Source organism: Empidonax traillii, unplaced genomic scaffold (genome assembly GCF_003031625.1).
Source record: "Empidonax traillii isolate 1590-97213 ecotype Southwest subspecies unplaced genomic scaffold, ASM303162v1 scaffold373:size1354568, whole genome shotgun sequence".
Taxonomy (NCBI): Eukaryota; Metazoa; Chordata; class Aves; order Passeriformes; family Tyrannidae; genus Empidonax; species Empidonax traillii.
This window is the reverse complement of record NW_020955566.1, coordinates 681450-686342: the sequence shown is the minus strand read 5'-3', so window position 1 is coordinate 686342 and position 4893 is coordinate 681450. Positions and strand designations below refer to the sequence as shown.

Below are 4893 nucleotides of genomic sequence, written 5' to 3'. Positions count from 1 at the left end.
TTGCTATAATATTACACATAAAGAAGTAGAAGTTTTGCTTGTTCTGTTGGTTAAAAAAAAAAAAAAAAAGCAGCTTAATAAAGTAAGTCCCCCTATTCTTTATGTTTTATGACTTGTGATTCTTCTGCTTGTCAGCTCATTTCAAAGTCTCCTTATTCTACGAAAATAGCTTGTGAGGCAATCTTTAGGAGAGTCTCTAAGGATTATAGAGAAACGTTGGTGGATATATGAAAAAAACATCCCCTACAAACAGGAGGTTTAAACCTGCTTGGCAGTAATAGATCCTTGCACATAAGCTTTTTGCTTTTTTAATTAAAAAAGAGTCTTGCTTGCTCAGACTGGCATACTTTCTTATAAGCTGTCAAACCCCATAGCTTGACAGATGCAAGCTTGCTGCTCTCTATGTCCCCATCTCCAGCCAGCACTGAGGCTGAGCAGTCATTCCCAGTGAGCTCAAATACATCTTATGTAGCGTACGTGTAGAGATATATCCATATTCACACCCATCACACAGAACAACACAGACAGTAAACACACAGCACTCACACGAACAGGCAGCCTGATCCTTGTTTGTCCTCTTCAGCTGATCAAGGTTGAAGCCTGTTAGTAGAATGTAACTCCATACGTGACCATACATGCAGATATAAATACGTACATCTGTTATATGTGCAGGTGCAATATTGATCCCTCCAGCAGCTGGCCTAGATACTCAGTCTATCCAGTAGCTGGTCCCTGACCCTCTGGTTTCCCCAGCTGTGGGCACACAAACCTTGAGGCCCCTGAAAGTTCATGGTTCCGCTCCGGCTGGTGGTACTAAGATCTCTTCTTCTACTCACTGGCTGGTCCAGTTTTAAATTAATTCATGTTTACACACACACCCACAGGATGGGTGGAGAGTTCACCCACCCAGACAGTAAAAACAGGGTTTCATGAGAAGATATGACTGTGATAATTAAATGTGATAAGTAACACAAGGCTCAGTCATACACAAGTGTGCTGATGAGCAAATTGAATACACTCAACAAGGCCCCTTAAGCCCTTCTTCTATTTTCCCACAGCATTCCACCCCTATCCATGTGTAAACCTCACAAATTGCCACAATTCCCTTAAAATATCCCAAACATCAAAATGCTCTTCCACCTGACTCCCCTGATGGATCCTATTAGCCCTGTGGACAGTAACAAACAATTGTAAAGTAAAGGATAATGTTTCCTAAGACCTACATAACTTCCTCTTATGTAGGTCACTTATATTCAAATACTTTTTTCAAAGAAACCTGAAGCCTAACATATTCCAGTAACTACAATCAGCAAGTTAAAAAAAAAAGGTTTGGATTTGCCTACACACAAATGATTATATTAATGTTACCATCCTTCATGAGATAAATGAGACAATCTCTCCAAAGAACGTATGTGGGGGTCTGGTATTAAAATATCTACTGCAAAGAGTTAAACAATTTCCGCACTGAGATCTAACTACAGATACTTCACCATACAGTCCTGAGGATTGAATATTTGCATTAGTCACAGAGAAAATAGCAGATAAACTGTTTGTAGTGAACCATAAACTTCCCACCTTTTTGTAGAAACTCTCTTGAAAATATGGAATAATCATTGACCATCCCCTTGTGAACATCACATGTAATTGAACTGAAACAATTGTTTAATAGGTTGTTTTACTTGGATCTCCTTCTTTATACCCAAATGGTGCAATGGACAAGAACAAGATTTTCTCCCAGAAAGAGGAGTGTGTGGGCCTTTCCAAATAGAACTTACATTTACCTAAAAGCATGGGGCTAGTCTGAATCTGCAGGCGGTAAATACTAATGCAGTCTGGTTTGAATCAACTCACTACTTAATTCTGCTTTCCAATTCATTTCTCAGTAAAACTGCTGTATTTTGATGTAAGACTTTTACTTTAATCTGTAAGACTCTAAGTGATTACCTTCAAATGATAGCAAAGGAAGATAGCTAACAGCCACAGCAGAGAGTAACAAAAGGTCTTTATCTGGATCCCCCTTGCTGTTATCAGGACTTGCTTTGGCAAACAGCCTCATTTTTTTTGAACTCCGTTCACATTTAATCTCTTCCTTCCTCCAGTGCACAGATTTGTTTCTGTTTTCAGACATGTACCAGAGACCACCACTTCTCAGGCTATTTCTCTAGAGGAGATTGCAGTGATTAACTTCACAGCCTCTGCCTTTCTCTCTCCTTAAACCATGAGATGGAATACACTAGACAGATAATGACCAAACTTCATGCTGCAAAGCAACCAGGAGGAGGGAGATTTCATACTCATGGATACCTGAACCATTTACACTAGGTACTCAGGAAAATGAGGCCATTTAGCTTTGAATAGAGAGAGATGCATCATGATCAGAAATTATTACTGCTCAATCTCTAGTTTTCTTTTTTTTTTTTTTACTAAAAGCTGTCCTTTCTGAGCATGTATCATATTGCATAGTACTAAAGAGAAAGGAGAGATAAAGCTTCCTTATTGCATCATCTGAGCCCTGCTAGGAAATCATTCTTCAAGTCCATCACGTGAATTCATCAAACACATACTTGGCTCTTGATCCTGAGCAGCTTGCAATTACAAAGGATCTTTCAGCATCTACAGGTAGTGTGATAAGTAAAGGCACCGGTTTTATTCCAAGCAAATTAAAATAAAAAGGGGGTACTAACAAAAAACTATTTCTGTATATTTACTAACTTCTAAGTGTACCGTGGAGTCTGTAAGGTGAAGGGTCCTGTCTGGACCTAACACCAGGGAATCTTTTGCAGCCGGGAACAGGGAACAAATTATAAATAAAAATATATTTCTCTGTGCCATGTGGATACAGAGAAAGGCCCTCCATGCCTTGCAGTGTGGGGATGATGCAAGACCCCCCTGTACGAACCCAGGGGAGATAAGTTACAACCAGCCAAAAGGTAACACCCACCTCCAAAGCAGGGGAATTACCTTTTAAGGCAACAAACGGACAATGAATGAATATTCAACAACTGATATCGAAAGGGTACAAAAAGCCCGGTTTTCAAACAAGGTGTGTGTGTCTCGGGCGGGGCACTTGCCCCCCAGACCACCCAGCGCTGTTTGCTTTATTATTGCTTGCTTAATAAATTTATCAATTTTAATTGGAATTGAGTTGTCTAAATTCTTAAACTAACTTATAACAGGTAGGTAAAGGAATAATAGAGAACAAGATTTTTTAAAAGTTACTAAAAACTAACATTTAAGATTAAATCATAACAGTTCAATACAGTCAATACTGAATGCTGTATTACTAATATGTGCAGTAAATGTCAAAATATCTATTTTGAGGTGATAAAGGTCAAGTCTCTGAGTATTTTCAAAGCAATAATGTTTCTCAAGTAGTAAATAAATTTGCATTTCTGTTTTACATTTTTACAGCTTCAACAAATTTAAATTTATCTCATTAAAAGATCTGCAAAACATTTTTTTCAGGACAACTGACCATAATATGAAAGGGGGAAACACACAATTCTATATGGAAGTGTTGGTGTATAATTACATATATATATGAAGATATTTAGAAAATAAACACTTATGTGTGTATTTGTATATGTATTCACACAGACATATATGCACATTTACAGAGGTGTGTGTGCATATACACAAGGTTCTCTGTGCTTCATATAATTTACCATTTCCTTTTCCCTTAGGGAAAGAATCTATCAAAAGTTCCTCCATGAAGGTGAGTTGTGAGACAATTTTTTTAAAGTGAGCAAGTGAAACTTCAACTATTAAAACGATAAAATTCTAATTGTTTCCCAGAAAAATCCTAAATCACTTTCATTGCCACAATGGAAATTTCAGTATACTATAGTTGTCTATGAATTTGCAATAAAGCAGCATCTTTCCGATAAAGCACTGTCTTTTCCACAGGCAACTAACAAAACTTATCCAAAGTATTCATTGTTTTAATACTCTTTTCCAGACATTGTGGATAGAAGATGACATCCATGGAGGAGCTGCATTCATTGTTAGATCATAGATGATAGCTTCCAGCAATGTACACCATGGCTCTGTAATTCCAGAAAGGAAGACATAAAGGAACACAGCTTTTCTTTCAGCCCAGCAAATCTGTCAACATTTCATTCTGCAGACAACTTAATCAGAGAAAATCATACCGTTCCTTCCTAGCACCCTCAGTCACTATTTTTATTCTTTTTCAGTTCTTAAGACGTCTTGTTCACGTAAGTTCAGAAAAGCCTTTAGAGACCTTTGATACTCCCGGAATTACAGCTTGAGAATCACTGCTTCCAACCGCAGCTCTTTCCTTGGCACTCCGCTCACATAATGTTCTGAAGTGCGCTGTGTCATTTGGAGGGTAGAGTGCAGAACTGAGTGACAAAAAGGATTAGAAAAGGAAAAGAGGAGATTGTGACGTTGAGGTGGGAGCTTTAAGTAAAAACAGACAGACAGATTGGAAGAGCCCTGATTTTTCTCCTGCACACCATCAAGCTTTCAACAATAGAAGAGGAAATCTTATCTCTTCAGATGGACTATTGCCTAATAGATAAGGCAATTTGTGGAAGATGCAAATATGATTCCCATCAAATAGAGGAGGGATTTTCAGATCAACTGTGAATGCTCTCACATCATTAACACCTTCTCCTGCTTCTGATCTGCAACATTTTAGAAGGGGTAAGATAAGGAGAAAGTTAAGTGCCTGGAATCCACTCCTCCTTTGGCAAGTGGTAGGTACCAGCAGGAAAACCAAGAATAAGATATTTCTGGGCATTTCTGAAATTTAGGCACTGTCCAGAAAACCACGTCTTTACATCAGGCAGAAAATGAATGGATTACAAGCTTTAATGCTGAAATTTTACCGCAGCTTTAGCATAAAAGATAGAGGGTTTTTTAGCATCT

At 38.2% G+C, this 4893-nt stretch overlaps 1 long non-coding RNA gene across 1 annotated transcript; it reads right to left on the bottom strand.

Moving 5' to 3' along the window:
• Positions 1 to 1145: 1145 nt before the first annotated feature.
• LOC114061946 lies at positions 1146 to 3977 on the bottom strand. Its single transcript, XR_003572270.1, has 3 exons — positions 3916 to 3977; positions 2565 to 2603; positions 1146 to 1168 (listed from the first exon to the last, which is right to left on the bottom strand). It is a non-coding gene; the product is annotated as an uncharacterized LOC114061946 (long non-coding RNA).
• Positions 3978 to 4893: the final 916 nt, after the last annotated feature.